Genomic DNA, 23757 nt, shown 5'->3' with positions numbered 1-23757 from the left:
CCCTTGCAAGTTAATTTACTCTTCCCATCAGGTCATTCATAAATAACCCTTTTTCTTGAACACAGTGACAACATGCACACAAGTCCATCTTTGGGATGGAGGATTTCTAGTTTCTGAGCTCAGCTACAGAAATCTCTCACAGGTTTTTCTCCAGGGACACAGATGACATGAAGTTTCTGCTCAAGTCACTGTTTCTTGCCCATAAGGCACAGCTTATTGCTCCATGTATACAGCTAATGAAGCTGGTTGCTGTTTTTCCTCAATGTGGCTGCACCGAGTGGAGGGGCATCTGAACTGTGCAATGTGTAGGAAGGGATCTACTTGATGTGTGATGGAAACCCCATCGTATGTGTCCACAGAAAACGTCTATATCACTCCACCCACAGATATTCCTGTCCTTTCAAATATCCTTAAATCTGTATTTTCCCTTTGCCTTTCTTTCCAGTGTTCCTATCTCTTCCATGACTCAAATTATGGTCAAGTCATTTCTCCCACAAAAAAAAAAAAAGCATCTGGACTGGAGGCAAAATTAGCTGCCTAAAGAGAAGTGACTAGATCCACTTGAGATGCTGCAGTTTATCAGGATGCTAGAGGATATCTCTATGCAGATGACAACTATAGCATAGGTCCTATATAAGGTCTGTGCTTGCCTAGGTGGGCAGCTGGAAGACAGGTAGAACAGTCTATTGTGACTAAAATGTTTCCCAACACCTACTCAGGCAATAGAATCACAGGAATGTGATATGTAGCTTCATTTGTCTACTTACCACTGTAACTCTCAGCGTTACTTTGGCCTTGGTCTTGCAAATTCCTCTTAAGGAACAGGAACTCCTCTTTTTGCTGTTCTTATGCACCCAGTGGTATAATGTGGGTAGTAAATAGAGAAGAGCTACTTCTTATTTCTGGCTTTTTCTTTTGTTTTCTGTGAGTAAATGCTCTTCCTCAGCAGTCTCAAACAAGACTGTGTTCTTACAGAGAGACAGATGCACACCCCACCAAGGTCTCAGTCAAAGGAATGAGACAGCACAGAAAAAATATTGTTCCGTTTATTGCACCTAGTGCAGGTGGTTCCCATGCCCAACCCATCCTGCCTATTCATTCCTGCTTCTGTCAAATGGTCTGGGCTTTGAAAAAGACTACTTTTTCAAACATATTTTAAAAATCTGGATTATTTCAGGCACAGTTTTATGAGCAAGTAAATCCACAGAAAGGACAGATTTGTAACCTCTGATAATAGGGAGGGAAAGGCAAAGGAAGACAGGGAAGCATATCTTGGTGGAGGAAAGCTGAGGGCAGGAGCAGGTAACTAGTTCAGAGCACTACCTTCAGAGACCCAATCCTTCAGATTATGCAGGATGCCAATGGTTCATTTGCTGACATGGTTTAGCTTGGAACAGTTTGGAGTTTTCTTGCCCATTATCTGAAGGTGCAAAGCACAGTATGAATGAAACACAGACAGTATCTGCCACCTGACTTTTACCTAAAAAGACTTCTCTTTCTATTCCAGCTCATACGGACCAGATTCTCTAAGCTTTTCCTGGAGTTATTGTCCCCAAGAAAAGGTTTCATCCCATTTTACAGCTGCTTCCTAAAAGCGATGTGTCAAGTCTCAGTGAGTCGCTGTGGTTCCCTGAAAAGTGAAATGATAGATACCTACTTTAAATATATAACAAAGGTGTTTTAATAAGAAGAGATACACAGATTTCAGGCAGCTGAAAATGATTGAATTGACTTAGACTGTCAAGTCTTTTTGAACAATAAACCCAATTGAATTATTATTTTTGTCCTCTGCTTCCCGTGGAAGCTTATTTCATCTCCCTCCTAACACACTCATAAATGAGTGAACCCTTGATTCACTTTGTTTTCTGAGAATAAGATTGGTAAAGGTCTCTGGGGCCTAGTCTACAGTGACTTTTACTGAAAGTCAGCATCTGATTTCTTCAGTATTCAAGCTAGGTTTGTGGAAAACCCTGTTTGTCCCTGTGGGGGCAGAGAGAAGAGGTGAGTGCCCTTGGGCAATCCTGCAGGCAGTAACACAGTCAAAAAATTAAAAAAAAAAAAAAAAAAAACCCACCAACTACAAAAACAAAACCAACAACAGTAAAAAAAAAAAGTCAGAATGACTTAGAATTACAAAATCTTATCTCATCTTTAAGATGTTTTTATAGAGAGGATCACCTGGCTCCTCTCAGGCATGAAGACAGGCTCTGAGTCTGGTGCTGGTGGCACTGGTGCAGGCAGCATTGCCAGTGCCAATAAACATCTGCCCCTGAAACATCTTGGAGCAAATTTTCAAGGCCGAGAAGGGGCTGAGGCAGCTGATCTTGTGTAGGCACAAAGTACTGGTGGTTTATTAAAGTAGCCTCCAGCCTGCTCCACTGTATGTCCCAGACTACAAATTATCAAGATGCTATTAAGTAGCTTCTTGAGGACAATGGTCTCTGCTATTCTGCATAACTTATGCCATGAAGTTCTAGATAGCAGTATCCGTCATTTAAATTGTGTCTCATGGGTTGTAAGCATTAGACGCTAATGTAAGAGTTCGGATGAAATGGGCTTTGAATTGTGTATTTAGTAAACTTCTCTCTTCACTGTAGTTTTTCATCCTTCTGACTTCTGTCTCTAACAGGCCATTAAAGCTTCTGAGGACATACGGTGTGACAGATAAAGACTTTAAAAAATCAAGGTATTTATGAAATTGGTCCTTTATTGGTAGACTCTGCACTAAACCATTCATGTTTACTTTGAAGTGACATTTTGAGGTTATGGCTTTGTATAATAATGGCACACATTACTTACCAAGAAATAAAGTTTCTGAAATAGGATCCTTACTCAACTGAAAAGATCTGAAAAGGAAACAAGGGAAAGGGGTGAAAAATACAATGGCATTGCACCTCACATGGATGACTGACTGCACCAGGAATCCAGGGGAGCAGAAAATGAGATTGCATTGTTATGATGTAAGGAGGCAATGAGACAAGAAAAATCCAGGCAGAGAAACAGACATAATTTTGAGACCAGTGGTGCACTCTGATAACAGCAAGCAGTGGCGTGTAAACTTGACTGCAAATGTTTTTTAAACACCTTTCAAACTCACTTTGTTCCTCAGCTGAGCTGTTCTCTTCACCATCCTCCTAGGCCTCATTTTAGAAGGCTGGAGTTGCTCCTCCCTGCTTCCCCTTCCCCTTGCATGCTTCCTCATGGGTTTGTATAGTTCTGTTGATCCCTGCACCCCTTGCAGCCTGTTGTCTGAGGCCTCCCCTGATTTACAGTCTTATCAGTTGTAAAACCCAGGTTAATCTTCTTGGAAGTAGTGCCTGTGGTTTCTTGATAGCCCATCAGTTAGTATGACTGGCAAGGTGTGTTTCTTGTTATTGTGTCTATATATAGTTTGCCAGGCTTGTCTCTAATTTTTTTTCTGGTTTCCCCCTTTTTCCTTAATTTCCCGGTTGACAAGCTCACTGATCATATAACCTTACTGCAGTAAACATTCTCACACTCCCATGTGCCCTCTTCAATCACCAGATTTGGTTCTCATCATTGCCTTCCTTATCATTTTTTGGTCAGGTTTGTGTCCCAATAAGTTCTTGTTTATGACTTCCTACTTTTCTTATAAACCTTTTTTTTTTTCTTTAATTTGAATTCTTGACTAAGTACCCTTAAAGTAGCATACCCTTAACAGAGTTGGTCTTTCCTGGGCATTAATGTGTGCAGGGACTTGAAGAGGGACTTACTCAGCCCTCTCAAGAAATTAATGCACATCTATTGTTAGAGCAGGAGCCTATGCAACCCTCTCTATGAATTAATGTGTGTCTCTCCTTGGATTGGGGTCTGATTTGGAAAAAAAAAAAAAAAAAAAAGGGACAAATTTATGAATTTTGGTTGTGTTTACTTATAAGCACCAACGTATCTTTCTTCCAAGCTTGGTACTCAAACATGGTGTGGAGAAAGGACTGCTGTTGAGATACTGATGTAACAGATGCCAGCTCTTCCCCTTGCTGGCTGGACGTTACAAAGCTTCTAGTGGCTGTGCTAGCTGCTGGGTGCTGCTACTGATAGCACATGGTCTGAGCTGTCTTCACGTACATGGTATCTATCCCATATCATCCAGTTTGGTCTGAAAAACAGCAAAACCTGTGCTATTCTATAAATGGATGCAAATGGTTTCAGGCCCTCCAGAATAGGCAGCTGGGGGCTGAACTCATGCAGATGTACGGAAACTTTATCCTGTAAACAGCTGAGGGGAGAAAAAAAGTGGTAATTTATTACATAACTGTGAACCCAATTTCGTCAAAAGAAAAAGGGAAGATGCTGGATTTTTGTGCTACCATGTTAAGATAACATGGCCTAAAGAAAAAAAAAAAAAAAAGTAGGTTTTCAAACTCTCAGGCCTCTGATGGAATCCAGCAGCTGGAAGCTGAAAACAGATATATCCTGACAAGAACTAAAATAGCAGTGACAATAGTTAATGTTTGAAGCAAATTGGCTAACAAAGTTTGGGGATCTGCATGTACCATAATGGTCTTATATGAACACAAAATACATTGAGTGAGTGAGAGAGTAACTGTGGGACTGGAATCATCTGAACACTAAGCTCTTCTGGAAATCTACCTTAAATTTTAACAGAAAACTTTAGTAGTGCCTCAAGCATTTCTCCATCATTGCCCTACTGAATTAATTCTTTTCACACTGCTGTAAAGTAGGAAAATCAAATTTTATCTGATAACCTGCAAAGAAGATGCTGATAAACTAGTGGGTGAGGAAGCAAAGGAAGTAGTTTAGGAGGGAGTCCTGCCCAGGCAAGGATGACCTGGCATGCAGCAGTATAGAGGCTGGAGAACAGTAAAATAATCATCCATACACTGTTGCATTAGTAATGCAAGTGGTTAGTAAATAAGATGGCAAAAATAAGACTTAGACAGGGATTGATTGTGCAGTGGAGGAAGGTATGCCACCCAGGCGAGCTTCTGTCTGCAGCCATTCCTGTGCAACATCACTGAAATCAATGCAGTTGCGTGGCTACAACTGAGGACAGCCTTTGGCGTGGTGTTCTGAGGGGAGTTAAACTAGAGGTCAGTCACACAACAGAGCAGTTACATCACTCGTATTAAATAACTCTTGGAAAATGATTGTTCCAGAATCAAATGAGCAGCTGACTCAGAAGGTGCTGGACTTCATGCCTTTTTTGCATATGTCCTTGCAATTGTTCACAAGAATTAAGTGTGTAACTGTGTATTTACATATTTCTTACATAGGTCAATTATAGTCTCTTGAGCATGTTTTGAATAAGTTAAAAGGGAAAAGCATGTAAAGGTGAAGGCTGGGGGTTGGAGGGAGGTGGGGTTGTTTAGCTCGGAGGAAAGAAGGCTCAGGGGAGACCTTATTGTACTTTACAATCACCTTAAAGGAGGTTGTAGCTAGGTGGGGATCAGGCTCTTTTCCGAAGCTCCAAGCAATAGGATGAGGAGAAATGGCCTCAAGTTGTGCCAGGAGAGGTTTAGATTTGATATTAAGAGAAATTACTGAAAGGGTTGTGCAGCATTGGAATAGGCTGCCCAGGGAAGTGGTTTTCACCATTCCTAGAGGTCTTCAAGAAACATGTAGATGTAGAACTTAGTAGCATGGTTTAGTGGTGAACTTGTCAGTACTAGGCTAAAGGTTGAACTAGATGATCTTAGAGGTCTTTTCCAACCTGAATGATTCTATGATTCTATGATCATGTGTAACAGTTCCTTGGGTAGTCAAATGCCATCACTCTGAACGTCTTACGCTCCTTCTTTTTCCCAGCTTTTGTAGCTGAACATGACATCATATGGTATGGATTAGCCCTTTGGTCATTTTGGGCCCACTGTCTTTCTTGACTGTGTCTCCTCTCAACGTCTTGTGCACCCCCAGCATACAGAAGGGTAAAAGAAAGAGTGGGTAAAAGAAAGAACCTTGACATTCTGCAGACATTGTTCAGCAATAGCTAAAACACTGATGTGTTATCAACACTGTTTCAGTCACAAATCCAAAGCACAGTGCCATACTGGATGCTGTGAAGAACATTAACTCCATCCCAAACAGACACAAGAAAAAGGTTCATTTTTTCTTGTAACACAGTTGGTAGCACAGGGAATGCTATAAGACACTGCTGACAGATGCCTTTCATGAATCCACCAAAGCCAGCTGACAACTCTTCCCACTGATCCCACCACAGCCTGCAGTTTTATCCCCAGCATGTGCAAAGGCAGGGAGACAGAAGGTGTGCTTACTGATGAGTGGCTGAACAATGACATGCCTCTCAGTTCCCTTATTTTGCTTTGAAGATATTTCGGTTACTTTACCGCCCTGTTTACCCAAAGTCAGTTATTCAGAATTTTTAATTAAATAAGGATTAGTTTTGTCCCTCAGGACTTCACAGTACTATTTCCTGGATCCAGAAGACCAGAAGTCAATATTCCCTGGACAGCTTCCCAGCACATCACTTACAGAGATACACACTTAGCTTGCTGAAAGCCACAGAATCACAGATTCACAGAATCATCTAGGTTGGAAGAGACTTCCAAGATCACTGAGTCCAACTTCTAACCTAACACTACCAAGTCCTCCACTAAACCATATCACTAAGCTCTACATCTAAACGTCTTTTAAAGACCTCCAGGGATGGTGACTCAACCACTTCCCTGGGCAGCCCATTCCAATGCCTAACAACCCTTTCAGTAAAGAAGTTCTTCCTAATATCCAACCTAAACCTCCCCTGGTGCAACTTTACTCTCCGGGTTCCCACATGTCCCACATTCATACAAGGTACAGCAGAGCTGGCTTTAAAACTATTGTTTCTTGATAAGCATTTAAATTGTTTAACTTCCAGGTTCTTCCTTATCTTGGTTACGTGAAGGTACTAGATATATCCCAAACTGCTCTTCAAAATTTTTTATGTTTTAATGCATTTGAGTTCTAAAAGACTGTATTTATCTGAATACTTTTTCTTCCTTCCTGTAAACCTCAGCTGAAAAGGAAACAGATGCATTTTGTACAGTTAAGGCATGTTTCGCTTCTTGCCTTTATAAAGCACAGATAGCTTCTGATACTGAATTGCTGTGACTGGGGAGGCCCATGCATTGCATTTATTTCAGTTTACAGCTCATGAGATGATTCAGCAGAAAATTCTTTGGGGGAAATACATTTGCAGTGAAATCCATTCAATTACAGTACTTTTGTTCCATGAGATGTCATCAGTGATGTGCTGCATGCGGATAGCCACGATTGTTTGCAAATGTTACACCAATGTCTCTCCAGAACATCTAGTCACCTAAATGCTGTGTTTTATGAAGTCATAAATCTTAGTCTGAGTTCCACGAATACGTTTTCCCCACAATGTGATGTGGCCAGGCATAATTACTAGCACTTTCCTTGGGCCTTAATTCATTCTTATGTAGAAAATGTATGGCAAAGATGAACACCAGCAAAACTTTATCTAGATTTAAAAATAACAAAATATGAAACTAGTAATCATCTGAGTTTCAGAGAATTGTCCTGATAAAAAAGCCTGAAGTGCACAAGTTTGAAAGCAAATTAATTACAAGGCAGTTATAGCCTTATTGTCACACATATACTGTGCATTATTTTCTGTATGTCCAATTGATGTTTTTTTACCTAAAAACTTAGAGTAAAGCAAATATTATACATCAGTGATGTTTGAAAATACCTGCTCAGTGGGTTTGCTTTTCATTGGTTTCTTGTCTTACCTTCTTTGCATGAAGAACGTCATTTATGTCAGGCAAAATCCACTAGCATTTTCTCACAGAATATGATAGCTGAGGTTTTCTGGAATTTTGCTGAATAAGCGCACACCAAGAAAGTCTACCTTCAAACATTTTGGGAACAAAGTTTTAAAGCCTATGAAGCAAATCTCAGCCAGCCAAATAACTTTTAAGTTGTTGCACATGCTACATAGGAAATACTGTTTTAGATGTTTTACAGGTATTTTTCATGCTACAAATATTCAAGTTATTTTTCTGCTATTAGATGCCTCGGCTATCATTAACCCTAAAAGTTACATGTAAAATAATGCATAAAAGCTCCTCCAAAGTGACCCCTCTATAAGGAATGATAGTCTGATACCTTCAAATATGTCCCCTTAGGAAACTCAAACTCTGTGCTTCCCTATAATGCAATGCAATCTCTGTCCTTATGGGATGATGATATTTCAGTTATTGGAACTGGTATACTGGAAACATGTTCCTGGCTCAGAAATGGATCTTGATCATCCTGCAGTGAAGTTAATCTAAGAAATAATTCAATGTAGGGAGAACTCCTGTATCTACAAGGACAAACAGAATACATCTTTCTGATAGAAGATTTTAAAAATACGGGATTTTGATCATGCTCAGGGGACTGGAATATCCAGACAGGAATGGATTATCAAGCAAACGTGACTAGAATCAAAAGGAATACACTACTATTCCACTTTATGTGCAATGTAGCTTTCCAGTTTGACGCATTACTGCTCATTTTTCTTGGAAAATTCCTGCTGTGCAACACCTTAGAGAGTTCTTCTGCTTCTGTCCTCTGGTTCTAGGAAAAGTTCCTTGCTGAAATCTACCAAAAAAAAGGAAAGTAATGCAAATGGACACTGCAAAAATGCTAAGGAAAAAAAATCAAGTGAGAGTGAATCTACTGTCTATGAAAGGCATTGTTGGCAGCATTGCATCCAAATGTGCAAGCATTTGAAGTCACATAAGTGCTTACAGAACACACTGATGTTTCAACGTAATTAGCATTTAATGTCTTAGACAACTTTGCACATAAGCAAAGAAAAAGGATGCAGATACATTTATGCAGATCAAACTCATAAGCCTGGCCAATAATTGCTGTTAAAACCAAAAGGTGTCCCTGCTACTAAATGGATATATATTAGGGAGGCTTTCTAGTTGTATGTTGCTTTCAAAGGACAGGAAGGAATCCGAAAGCTAGATGTTGTAAATGTCAACAGTAGGAAAGATGTGTCACTGTTCAAAGAGTGACTGTTCAGTCAGGTTCTGAATCACCGCTTTCATCAGGAGGGGTTGAAGAGAGGATAAGTTTTATTACATTTTTAAAAGCTATCTTTTTAAGTAAGGCCTCTATGATTTTTTTTTTTTAAAGAGACATTTTTTTCAGTGAAAATTATTGCCTCTAATTCACAACAAGATGTGTTCCTTAAGTAAAATAATAATAATATTAACACTAATGCTTTACCTTTCTTCTTGTTATGCCTGCTCAAAACTTGCTTCTGGCTCAAAAAAATGATCAGCTTCCCATGGCAAGGTGACCATTAAGTTGAATTTCAGCAGCAGCAGCTGATGGCTTCTGTTATAACATGATAGCTTTTCAGTAACAGTGGAGTACAGCTCTGTGGCCTGTAATGTTTTGCTAGTTGTTTTTTCTTTTTTTTTGCAAAAAGTACTCAAAATTGACAGTTTCTTTTCCTGGAGACCACCTAGATGGCTGCCATAATAATTCTTTGCTTGAAGTGACACTGAGAAATGTAGAAAAGATAACATTTTCCTTCATTCAAGCTGGTAACCTTGCCTAATGCGATTTGTAGCTATGGTGAAGGAAGTTCTGGCAGGATGAGAGGGCTGCATGAGAGTAAGGGCAGGCAGAGAGCATAAAGTACACTGTGACATTGTAGTTTGTAAAGAAAATAATCTCTAAATGGGGAATCTCATAGGCATAGAGCTTTCTCTGCCATTCTGATGAAAGGGAAGATTTTGCAGTAAAATATGAATGAAAAGAGAAATTTGAACTGCCACCACACTGCCTGCTGAACAGCTGTGAGCAGAGCAAATGTGTCCAGCACGTGTGTCCCCAGCTGAGCCCATCCTGCCCTCCTTTCCTCTAGCAAGTCTTTCTTCTGGGGGGCAGCAGTCAGCGGCAGTGGTCAGAGCAGTTTCTTCGTTACGGCAAAAATCTCAAGGACATATCCCAAACATGCACCTGGAGGTGACTGACCCTTTGTTTGCCTAAATGAAGGGGGATTGGTTGGTCTCAGGGCAGGTGAAGCACAGCCAGTAGCTCAAGTTACAAAAAATGCCTTTAGCAAGGACTGACCCACCACCGTGGCTGTCTCCCAAGAACTGTACCCATTTGCACCCCACCTCAGGGGATGGTTTTCCCTCCTTCTTATTCAGACACGGACTCCAAAGTTCCAACCAGTCTACCATAGAATTATAGAATCATTTAGGTTTGAAAAGACCCCTAATATCATCAAGTCCAACCTGGTCTGCATGTGTTTGTGTAGATGCAGATCTCTGGTGGCTCTTTGCCATTTGCCCCGCAACCAGGTCTTCAAAGCCCATCTCTGGGGCTGGCTTGTGTTCCTTCAGCATGTGCTCCTGGGCAGGATCAGCTTGTACCAACAGAGCAGCATAAATGAACCCAACATACCTGAGTGATGGGATTAATAATTGTCATAGAACATGACTTCACTGCTTCAATGTTAATGTTTTCCAAACTAGAAATAGCCACGGCAATGAGACATCCAAATGATTTCTAAGTAGAGCACTGCAAAATCTTGAGAATTGACCAAATTTTTTGCACTTAAAAATAATATAGTCAAAATTTAATATACCTGATTTCCCACTTTTGAAAATAATTGGGTTATGAGTTGAAGGATTTTTGTTTACTTTCTTGTTTTCACATAATGACTTCAAAACATTCTGATAAGGGAACTAAGATGCTGTTGGCATTTACCTGACCCCAAGACCTAGGTATTTTAGTAAAATAGCAGAACTCATGACTACAGTGAGAAGAGTTTCAGCATAGTAAACCTGTATGCCTGTATTCAAGTAATTTCAACGACACATGGGGTGTTCAAAGGTCAGAGAGTAGCTAAGCTATGGACAGAGGCCCATTTTTGTGGCAGTTTAAGCTAATCTGTTTGAATTTGGGTTTGTATCACTATACCAGTTATTATGAGTAGCTTTTGCTAAGCTGACAGATAGTAACTTGTTAGGGTGAATTTAATGTTTTGTTCATAACGGTTCCTACCAGCATGAATGTGGCAGCAAGAGACATTTTCAGACTTTGGTCCAGTTTGCTGCTATTGCAGACATTCACTGCACAGAAACTCGTTTGTAAGCAGAATGTGCTTCTAGATTTATACCAGATGTGTGTTCATCTATGAAACCCCGAGGACTGTTGAGATTCAAATGAGATTCTGAGCAGTGGAAGAGGATAATTTCAAAATGGGTCCAAATTGCAAGAGAGGAGAGAAAATGCTATATAATCTGGGAGAAAGTACCACTCAGAAATGCCAGGAGGACACAAGTCTGATTGACCAAGAGGGATAGTTAAGCCCACAGCATTAATGTCTGGTTTTACCACTCAGTGGGGTGTATATGAAACATCCCAGACCCATGGGAAGGATTAGCAATCAAAGGGTCTATAAACACATTACTGAAACAACAGTAAAAAGCAAACACTTTTTGTCAATTACATCATTTTATAGGGACTAGGTTTTCTTTCCCTTTTCTTCAGTGGAAAGTTTTCTCATTATTTTTCTTTATAAAACTTTATAGTATGCTATGAGCCCATTTCCCTTCACAGATTTCAGAGCAATTTTAAATTAAAAAAAAAAAAATCTATTTAACTCCATTTATTGCATCCCATGGATACCATCCCGTGCTTGAAATTTTGCTCTGCAGTGCTAGTTTTAAAGTTTATATTTATTTGAAATATACTAGCTTCTAGTAATGCAACGTAACAAATTGCTTAAGTACCAAGGACTGCAAATAAGCAAGCTACAGCTGAACCAGGACATCGCATGGCCTCTCCTGTTGTTCCATGGTCTGCTCCTGAAGCCAACAGTGTGACAGGCCCAAAGGTGTATGATAGGGTACACAGAAAACGGTGACAAAGTAGGTAGAGATACAGGGTATCTCCCAATATCAGCAGTGACGGCTAAATCCAGGACTTCATCCAGGCTTCAAATGACACAGACAGAAATTGTTCTTCCCTCGGCAGGATGGAAGCCCTGTCCCTGGGAAGTCTGCAGAGGGCAGAGACCACAGGTGTTTGGGGAGAGGGGGGGAAGGTTTGGAAGAGGAGCGTAGGATGCTGTGGTTGAAAAATGAGGCGAGTAAAGCAGATACGGATGGGGTTGAGGTGGAGATGAGGGAAAGTGGCCAGTACATGGTGTGGGTTCTCAGGTACGTTTGCTTTTTAAGGGAGGCATGAGGAAACAAAAGCTGTCAGTAAGGCTCTGCATGCCTGTCCCACCTCATCTCTGAGGAAAAGGGATGTCTAAGGATCCTTCTTAGGGAGCAACTGAGGACAGCTTTCCCTCACCGCTGACATCAAAGAGCTGCTTCTGCTTTGGGTGACAGCATAATTTTGATAGACAATTTTGTTTGTCCTCCTGCAGAACTTTAACTTCTATGATTTTACCATGTCATATATGATAACAGGTATTACTGCATCCTTCCTTTCTTCCTTCCTTCCTTCCTGCAGAACAGTTTTAGAAAATTGTGCAACTTTGACTCACAGACACAAAATGATGGAGAAGCTTCCAACTGTAGATTTTGGGTCTTGTAGACTCAAATGTGGTTGTGGTGTAACTGCATTATTAGTCTTTTTTTTTTTTTTTTTTCTGTAACAATTATACCTGGACGAATAATGACTTGACTGATAAAATTTCAAGCATACTAAAAATAAATTCTTGGATATATATATACATATTTATATAAGCTGTGCATCATCTTTGCTCGTAAAAAAAATTATAAGCATTAGCAATTACAAGAGTTAAAAAACGAATCTTTATCTTCGTTCTTGGCAACAAGTGCATAATCCTGGTTGTGGACAGTCTTTTTTCAAACCCGCTACTTAGTCCATGCTATTTCTTTTACAGTTATTCTAGTCAGAAGATCCTGATTAACTTGCTTAAGTCTAAAGTACTACAGTTTACAGCAGAGAATAGGCTAAAGAAACAGAGCATTTCATCACTATCGCATCATGAATGAAGGCAAGAAAGTGAAAGTTAGATGCATATTCATGTAAATAAACATTCCTGGACAACATGTAGTGTCTGCTTAGGGCAATCAAGTTCCCAACATCTCTGAAATGACTGCTTTGATGCCATAATAAAACTACCTAGAATTAATTTTCATTCTGTAATTGCAAAGTGCAGGGCTGTATTCGTAATGCACCTACTGAAATCACTGTTAGAGTTAGCAGTATTTTCTTCATCGCTGAGTAGGCCTGGTTTCCAAGAAGTGGCTGAATATCTGAAGGCACAAAGAGATGTTGCAAGGTTAATTTAAATTTTAGTTTTAATGAATTATATCATAGAATATCCTGAGTTGGAAGGGACCCATAAGGATCATCAAGTCCAACTCCTGGCACCACACAGGTCTACCCAAAAGTTTAGACCATGTGACTAAGTGCACAGTCCAATCGCTTCTTAAATTCAGACAGGTTTGGTGCAGTGACTACTTCACTGGGGAGCCCGTTCCAGTGTGCAACCACCCTCTCGGTGAAGAACCTCTTCCTAATGTCCAGCCTAAACTTCCCCTGCCTCAGCTTCACACCGTTCCCACGGGTCCTGTCACTGGTGTTTACGGAGAATAGTTCTCCTGCCCCTCCACTCCCCCTCACGAGGAAGTTGTAGACTATAGCAGGTTCTGGGGTGCATTTATTTCTACGCAGTTTAGAAGAGGCACAGACATTCCTCTTTCCAGGTATTATTTCTGCAAAGTTCCATACTCCATAGCTTTGCAGTTCCTTCAAGATGGAGGAATGTTCAAAATGTTTTACACTTACTTTTACATCCAGCGTCTCCTTACCAGAGAAACTCCAAGATCCTTTGCTCCTTCCTCTTATCTGCTGCAGTCACATGGAAGTTAGACTTCAGATAAAATCTAGGTGAAGAATTGTCTCATACTTTGCTGGACAGCCACTAACTTAATGCATATTTAGAATCAATGGAAAATTGCAAGGACATTTGTTATTGTTGCTGTTGTTGTTTTTTAAAAATGAAAATAATCAAACCATGTAGGTAGATTTAATTATATGTATTAGAAAAATAAAATAAAATAAATTCATACTAATTCCTGGCAAATTTGGAAACAACTTTTTGATTGAAGTAGGCCACAAATTGCCAGGGTAAGATGGCTGAACATGCAATGATCAGAGATCTTCAGAAAGAGGCATGCTGCAAGAGTGTGTGTTCCAGAGCACTCAGAACAGGAGAATATACAACTAGAATGGAAGAAGATTGAAACAAATTTGTACTTCAGCATCATGACAGACTCTCCTGGATACGTGAGAAAGAAACTGCTAGCGATCATGGAAACTTACAGAGTATTGCGATGCTTATTAAAAACTTGCCAGCCCACACAATCCTACTTGTCTCATACACTCATCTGATGTTTCCAGTACCTCTCAGGCTGTGTACTGTCATGTTCTCCTGGGCCTCACAGCTTGGCTGGGAATTTTTAATGTTTGATTACCAGATGTATTAAAAAACAGAACAGTACTTTTATTGCCTGATGACTGTCATCAACTTGAGATTTAAAAGTATTCTGAAGTCTGTATTAAGACATAAGATATTCAAATTACAAAGACTGTTCATGTACGTCAATATAGAGAGACAGTCAAACTATGTCAATTTCATATTTTTTTGTAGATAGATTTATAGGACCAGGTGCTCTGTTGTCTGAGGTCCTGGTTTTGGTGATAGCTCTCAGCAGGAGGATTTCTGAGCCTGCCTCCTTCTCACTGGTGTTAGCACAGCATCTCGCAGGAGCGTTAGGAGCCCTGCGTTAACCACTTAGGGGGCCTAGGAGGTAGCCAGAAATCCTCCATTCCCCATGGGAAGTAGTGAATTGTCGTAGAATACTAATTACTCGTTGAAGCCAAGAAACCTAGTCAACTCTTCAATAGGGAGATATGGTTAAGGCAGTGCAGGCCTCCCATTCAGTTAAGAACAAAACCCATCAGTGTGGTCAGACAAAGCAAATAGGTCAAGGAGTGGGTGGGAAATGGTGGTTGGAGGTGTGCGTTTGGGTAATGGGAGGAATAGGGCAGGGGATGTGGTTGGAGAGCAGGTAGCTTTTATTTGTGTGATGAGCTTCTTCATGCTCCCCACCAAGTGCTGAATCTTTGTTGAGCCTGTGGGCTGCACTGCTTCATCTCCCTCCTGCATTCTCACCAGGATTCAATGTTTTTGATACTGCCCCCATCTCCTTTTTTTTTTTTTCCTTTTTTTTTTTTTCCCTGCAGTTGAAACCCCTCATTTCCTCATGGGAACTGCAAGCCAGAACTCCGAAGAACGAGGTGTACCACCAGCAGCAGGCATATCTCCTGCTGACTCACGGCTATTGCCAACACTCCTATGTCCCTTCCCATGCTCTTCCCTGTGCTGGGTGGTCATGTTGTATCTTAGCAGAATTATACACCCTAATCTGCACAGATGGTGGTGTACAATGGGGTGGCACAGCAAGCCTCAGGACTGATAAACTCTCCAGCGCACACAGCTGTTCACTTTGTTTGCAGTGCACCATGCAAGCCTTCCACTAAGCTGCTGGGAGACTCCTTGAAAGCAATTCTTTTCCCTCTCATTCAAACTTATAAATTGCTGTGGTCTTACTGGCTTCAATTTTGACTTCTTTTTCTTCAGGAGCAGTTTTGCTGATGTTACCACACTACTTTTAAAGCAAGTGAATTCATTTTTGGGCTGCAGCAACTGAAGCACATGGTAAATATACATAGGCAACACAAAGTCTACCTCTTCTGTTTTGCTTTAGCTATCTTTCTACTTACCAACCTGTCTATCTGGGTTTCAGTGAATAACCTGTATGACCCTCAATTTCAGTTGTTAAAAATTTTTCTGACTTTTTGTCTTTCTGATTATCTATCTACGTAATCATTTGGGGCTAGACAGTACTTAACATCAGCCCAAAGAACTGAATTATCATAATACCCAATGAAGTGACTAAGAGAAAATGATATTTTGGGGAGTTTTTGCAGTAGCACTTGGAAGTTTCCACCACAAAGCATGACCTGCTTGTCAAAACTGATGGCCAGTCATTGTACAAAAAAGCCCTAGTACCTGCCTCCCCAAAACAAAAGCTAAGATTGGGATTCATCCCCTCTAGCACCAGTCATCTAAAAACTAAGCCTGAGACTAAGATAGTAAGAGAGAGATTAGCATCCAGAGGACAGTTAATCCTATTCTGAAAGAGATGGCTGAGGAGAGATGAATCAGCTGTGAGGGACCACACAGGTCACTCTCTTTCCCTATGGATGATAGATGACTAGCCTGAACACTTGAGACCAAAATGGGTAAAATTAGATAGATGAACGCTATCTCAAGGGCCTAGGTATTTGACATCCTTAGCATTCACTAGTTAATATTTTTATAACGTTGCATCTGCCAAATTTTGTGCTTCCTGTAATCCAGTATAAAGACAGAGGACTCTTGATAATCAGCTTTCTCTTGTTGGTAGAGGAACAGAACCATACATAGAGGAGCTCCTTGTAAACAATTCTTCTAGTTATTTAGAACAGGGTCATATTAGTAAAGAAGATTTTATTTTAAAATCATCATTTTATTGTTGACTCCCTAACTCTAAGCATTAGCATTCCTTATAGCTACGGTACCCCATAATGTTGAGAGTTACCCTGCACTGCAGAGCAATCACCCTCAGTCGTGGGTGTTGGGTGTTTCACATGCATACACACAGTGACTTCTCCAGCCAATAATCAATGCAGCCTTCCAGCCACTGGGGGAATAGTATCTGACTAGCTTTACATTCAATAACAAACAACTCAGGTTTGCTGATATTTACAGAGTTTAATTGGGAAGGAAAAAAATATTACTTCACACTACCTTCACCTAAATAATACATAGTTCCAGCTGGTTTAGTCCATTTATTTATTTACTTATTTATTTATTTATTTAATGTTCTGTAAGAGAAGATAAGCAAGAGGAACAGAACTTGCATTTTGACCTTAGGGCTTTATAAAATATTATATAAAAGATAGATATGGGCTTGTCAGATTCAGTTAAGAAGCAGTGTCAAAGTTAGAAATCTCAGTTGAGCTGGTAGCCCACCCACACACTAGTGAGTCATTTCTGTCCCATCACCAACGAAAGCATGCGTTATAAGGAATGTGGAGAGCGCATCATACACATCTAGCCAATGGGTGCAACTTCACTTCCGCACAAAATAAATTTACTCATTTCACTTTCTTAGTTTCTTCTCTCAAGACTCAAATACCAAGTGCCCAGCATACCAACATTGCCATTTCAGAAACAAAAAGAAGTTGCTTTTGCTCTGCTCAGCCAGCTCAGTTATGCATAAATGCATCAGCCAAAGAAAATCAAAAGAATGTGCAGGGTTTCTGCTTCTGACTGAATTAGCTTAAAACCACTAACAATGAAAATGGGCTCTTATTTAATATTTACAGTCGAAAAATAAAATTGTATTTAATGAGCAAGCAGTGTAAAGCAGAACCTCAGGGATCTGGGGGTTTGCAAACACAGTATGTGGCTGCCGGAGTGTTTATCAATAAAAATAAACTAATGTCTTAGTCAACAAGAAGAACTTGATTCAGATGCCCCATAGAGACATCTGATGTCATTTAAGGATGTCACCCTGTGACATCACCCAGTGCAGCCACCCAAGGCTGGCACAGAACCTGAAAGATGCCTGCATGCAGAAGTTAGGCAGATCTTACAGCATCTCAAACGCTACTATAGTTGTTGCTATAGAGCTAAACTAATTCTTAATAAGTGAAGCTTCCTCCTACAAACAAATACATCACATTGCAGTGATTTATTTTCAGGCAGCTAAAAGCAGAACTGAAACCCCAAATGATGTGCCCTGGCTCCCTCTGTTAGACTTGGGGATACCTAGGAAAAAAGACGGTGAAGCATTAGCCCATGTGCTACAGGAGGTCCTCCTTATCTCTCAGTGTCTCTCTCATGTTGGGCAGCTGTGACTTCCAAGCACCTAGTTTTGGCTTGGTTCACTTGTCTCATCAGAAGCAGTGGCATGAGGAATGACGCAGTAGTCAAAAGTGCAAAGTGTATTAGGGATTTAAAACAATTCTTTCTTATTATCAGTGTTCCTTGGGGAAAGAAGAACTGTTTTATGGACATGACATGAACTACAGCTGCATAGACATCACTCAAGTTAAGTATTCAGGTAAAGCACACAGGGAAACCAGGTTGTGGTTGCTGCAGGAAACTCCAGTGAGGTCGATGAAATGAGATAGATGGTCTTTTGGTCAAAGTGTTAAAATGGGTTCAATTCTTCAATAGCTGGGTTTAATTCTTGGCTGTGATTCATTTTCCTCATGATCACAGGAAGGTTATGTGGGAATTAATCTTGAGACTGGGGCACCTAATTGCAGAGTGTCGATAGAAGAACATGGCTCCTCGTTCTTCTGCTCCTAGACAGGAGTCTTGTCCAACTGAATCTTCTGGGGGAACTGACACATTTACGCAGGGTTAGCATATCAGACCCATGTGCTTCTGCTGAAGTAGCTGGAAGTCAAAGGGGACCTCAGATGACCCTAGACACCTGTGTTGAAATAAGTGAACAGGCGTTAAGTGTCTAAGTTCCAATTATAATCAAGAAATTAAGCAATGGTTATAATTAGTGAATGAACAGTACTGTAAATGGAGGCTACATTGCAATTTAGTGATACCTGCTGCAGGGTGAGCTTCACTGCTCTCTGGGCTTTAATTTCTGCAGGAGTTCAGACACTTAGCTTACCTCTACACCTACATTTAGATCTCTGCCTCTGGATCTGCATCCTGTTTCATTTCTGTGTAATGCATTTCCCCAAGTATAGATGAAGATAGTAATTGTTGCCCGTTATCAGTGGCACTGTGGGATATGGTCGTTAACACATAAGAAGTAGTGGTGTCATGGTACCATGAGTGCTCTGAGCAGCTGAAGAGCAAAATTAATTTAGGCATCTTGTATTCAGTAAATTCACTGTTCAGGAGTGCTCATAGGTTTTATAGGATGAGATAATCTACAAATGTCTGTAACATACAGAAGTCACTGGAATCCCTTTCTTGAGAATAGATGGGATTGGGGATGGATCAGACAGTCTGTCTGACTGTCCAATTCCTCTTTCCAATTTCCTGTAGTTTCCAGGACTTGGCCAGGTGCCTTGTGGAACTGTGCACAGCCGCACCACCCTAACTTGTGACACCACCCTAAGCGGTGATCAGTTGGATAATGTTTCCCATGCAATCACAGCACGCAGTTTGGGAGATTTTTTCTTGATTTTTCAAGACGTGGAGTGTATATATATATATACGTATATATACATATATACTTACGATATGATATATATATCATTCAGCACGCATGGTTAATGAAAAAAATCAATATGATTCCTTGCTGAAAGATTTTCTACTTTTATCACCACATCAAGGTTAAGGTCCTTACTCTAGAGGAGGAAATAGAACATGAAAATTTGATATAATGGGGAGATTAAGCACTTTCCCTCCTAATTGCACTTCCATCATCTTCTGCTGAAAGACTCTTGTTATTTCCTTATATTATTAAAATAACACGACAATTTTATTAGACTGGTTCTCAGGCAATCTACTTCAGATTTTCATAGCTCTTTTTTTTTTGCTTGGATATGATAAGAAAAAGAGGGAGAGAGAAATCACCACAGAAAGAACCATACAGTCTGAAAATTGTTTTGTTTTGTTTTGTTTTTCATTGAATGGGAGCAAAACTTTTCACATTACAAGGATGAGCATGTAACAAAGCCATATGTACACAAAGAGGAGTCTATGTCAGACTGCAGTCATATGGTTTCATACAGACTGCATGTTGTTTTCAGATTTAAGCTTGCTCGCTTGCAGTAAGAATGTTGCAGTTAGCAGAGATTTTAACTGAAATGGGGTCCACCTAAGAAAGATGAAGAGAGCATCCAATGGAGAATGAAATAGGACAAAAATGAGGACATCTGGAATTTGTCACTACCTCCTTTATAATCATATACAGAGTCAAGAAAAACAAACAAACAAAGAACATCAGAGAAACAGAGACCATAGACACGACCCAATAATGTCTGTATCTGAGACTGTGCTTGACTCATAGTCACCATAGACTTTATCACAAGGTCATAGATGCTAATTACAAAAACACTCTGTAAAATTAATCATTCAAAGTGATTTCTCAGGCTTATAATATGTTCACATGACTCTACTGTATAGTGATTCAAATAATAATAGGAGAAAGCCACCGATGCTTGATTTGCAGATTTCCCATTCCAAGGCGATATTGTGTGAAAGACTGTTAGAGAATATTAAATGGGTCATGTTCAAGTGGACGATTCCTGATAGACTCATTGATCTCAATAAAGTGATACTGAGGAAAACCATTAACAAAATTTTTATTTCAAGCCAAATGGTTCTGAAGAGTGTTTGGTCACCAAGTTAACAGAACCAGTCATGTTCTCACACTTAGCAAAGTGTGTAAATTATGTGCTACATGTAAATTACATCACATTTTGACTGTATACATACTTTTAGACAAATATTCATTGTACCACTTTTATTCTTTCATTGGCATATCTTTCCTATATTAGCATAGGGTCATAAAGATTGCTTTGTAGTCTAGCTATTCATTGGCATGTTCCTTTTTGAAACTGCTGTAATACCAGTGTAATATAGCAAATTAAGCTGAAACAGAAAGTCGCCATGAAATTGTGTGCCAGCTTTGACAATACGTTTTTTCCAGGATTTGGTGGGTTCTCATCTATTCTGACACTGTCTCTTTGGAGTATGCAATTGTTAATGAAGTCTGGGAGATTATTTGTATTGTTGCGTCAGCTGATCATGTCCTGTGGCTCCATTCCTGCTAAGAAGAAATGAAACCCACAGACAGTTCTGTCCTACACACTCTGACCTCTTAAAGGGCACAGATGAGTCATAAGCTTATGGTGCCTTGCTTCTGCACTGCCTGCTGTAGCAACTGCATGGCAGATTTTGGATGTTTTCCATCAGAATCAATATGTACCGGCACTCATTTCTCTGAAACCTTTATATCTGACAAGATAATTACTGTTGTTAGTTACTCTTCTGGAACGTGTAATATTTTTACTGGTAATATACACAACTTTAAGAGAACTATTTATTTTGATTGTAGAAAGGCCAAACAAGACTAAGCTCTTCTTTGATCCTGTAGCTAATACCCACACATTTTAAACTATATTTATTGAGTTAGGAATATACACATCACTTATTCAGAGATTTGCATTATCTCTGTGCTGGTTTCACTGGGCCTCATTAGTATCCAACACTTTCTTGAAGGGGATAAATAAAATTTATTTTATTCCATAACCTGGAATTTCATATTTCCTGGATCTGGTACCTTGTAATGCTAGAACAAATAAATAATTATGTTTGCATATAGTGCCAGGTCATTTTTTGAAAGCTGTATATGGATTTTCTTATATATCCTTATCCTCTGGATCTGTCTTAATTTTCAGGAAGTATCTTTGTGTTGTAGAATGTCTAGCCAATTTTTCATTTGCTTGGAGGAGAGTCAGATTTGTTTTCACTCTATTCTTTCACTCAATAAACTATCTCATGGAGCTCCATTTATGTCATGTCCCCTACACTGTAGGTATCATAAAAGAAGTTCCTTGCCCAAAAACAACAAGAGAGGGAGGAGAAAAGCAAGATGCAAGGAGGGTGAGCTTTAATAATTCAGTCTTCTACTCTTTTTACTTTTAGAATCGTAGAATCATTATTCATAGATTCTATATGTTGAAAAGATTAGAAGACTGAATTTTTAATTTTGATTTTTGATTTTGATTGGATACTTCTCCAAATAATATATTTTTGGAGAATAGTGTGGGTAGATCCAACAAAAAGAATAAACACTATTACATATACATAATATACTTACACAGAAAGCTTATATAAATTATAAAACTTTATGTAAATTAATGTTTATAGTCTATTGGACAAAGGCCTGAAACTATTACTCATTGCTTCTAAACTTCATAGGTAATGAAAAAGCTTTTCTCTTACTGACGTTATTTTATGTTATGCCTTTCATTAAAGGTATGGTACAAAAATATCTGGTAATGTTCTTCATGTGTTTGCTATCTTCCCACAATACCTTAAGGTTTCAATTAAGAGAATTCTGAATTGCCTACAACATCTGGAGAACAAGGAAACTGCGAAAGTCCAAAGCAACTATCAAGGAAATGCTGTCTTGAGCAGCAATACATGCACCTCAGCATTTTGCTTAGGGGCACCAATCCACTCAGCAGCAGACTATTTCTCACCTTTTAGCTAAAAACCCTAACCTGATAAAGACTTTGAGAATGTTAAATGTGCTGCAGTTGTTTCTTCCATTGCTGCCAACCATTCTGTCAACAAATACTGGAAAGGAAGTGGCTGTGCTAGGGATTAATTGAATAATCAAATGTTGTTGAAATCTGGCAGTCCCTTTCTGTCTAGAGTCCTCCAGTCTTTTGGGAGAACTGAATGACCTTGCAGTGCAGTGGACAATGTGCTATATCCCATGTGAAGAAGGGATGCCAAGTTTCTTTCACCTCAGACCTCATTCCACTGTTTCTGACAAACTCACGGAAATTGGAGATTCAACAAGTTGCTGTATTTTGACTAAGCTGAACTATAGACTATTGCATATAATTTGTACAACTGTTGAGTACATGCTTATGCAGGAGAATAAAAGGTTTTGTATAACTGAATGGTTCAGTAATCTCAGTATTAATTTATAATCTGTTATTTCTTCTCAAAATACCTTGTGCAGACACATTTGACATATTCTTATCGTGAGTTGCATTAGACAACAGCTCACCCTGGGGTTCTTCTCTGGGTGGGTTTTGCTGTGACAACAGAATGGTCCTGCCCTTGTTTTCTAGGGTCATGTGATAAAGTAAGGGTGCAGAGTTCTACACCAAGGGTGGTCTGTTTTGGAAGTCTTGGAAGAACCATCAGCTAAACATATCAAAGTCTGGTATTAACATGCCTTTAACACCTTAGTTACTTCTTAAATGTTACGCTTTTTTTCTTTTTTTCTTTTTATTATTGTTGTGACTGAAGACAGAAGAGAGATCAAAATATCAGAGTCTTGATTACAACAGAGCTTTCAGGATCATACGTCTGTTTGGTTATCTACCTGTCTGTCTATTCATGTATCATTTGATCTAGACAAACTAAAATTCCTTCTATTTTTCATCAGAGTAAGATACTGCAGATGTATTAACAAGAGTTACAGTTACAGGAATTGTACAGGAATTGTTTAGGTAAGTCTTTTAGAATTGCACACTCTTGAAGGAATCCATCTCTTTTATGGAATAGTTTAAGGCAGACACTACACATTATAACCAAGGACTGCATGACTCTTGTGTTTCTTAAGAGAAACAAGAAGATGGGAGACTAAGTGATTCTTTTTAATATGAGGTTTAAAAGAAGCAAAAGAAGCAAAGCAACACTATATACACACTGAAAACCAGTCATTTTCAGAGATAAATCTAGTACAGTCTTTATTGCTCATTCATTTATTCTGACGAATGGCAACCCAAAAAGGGAGAGAATGAATTTAGAAGCTATCATCACATTTTGACTCACCAGACCTTATAAAAATGCTGATTTTGTCAGAGTATTTATCTATTTGCTTATTTATTTTAAATTTATAAATTTAAATGTATTTATTTATTGCAGTATTTCTGTTCATTTATACTTATTCCCCAAAACTGTACTTCTCATCTGAT

The sequence above is a fragment of the Anser anser genome, assembly GCF_964211835.1.
Source record: "Anser anser genome assembly, chromosome: 1".
Lineage (NCBI taxonomy): Eukaryota > Metazoa > Chordata > Aves > Anseriformes > Anatidae > Anser > Anser anser.
The sequence above is the reverse complement of the archived record's forward strand: the minus strand, read 5'-3'. Positions refer to the sequence as shown.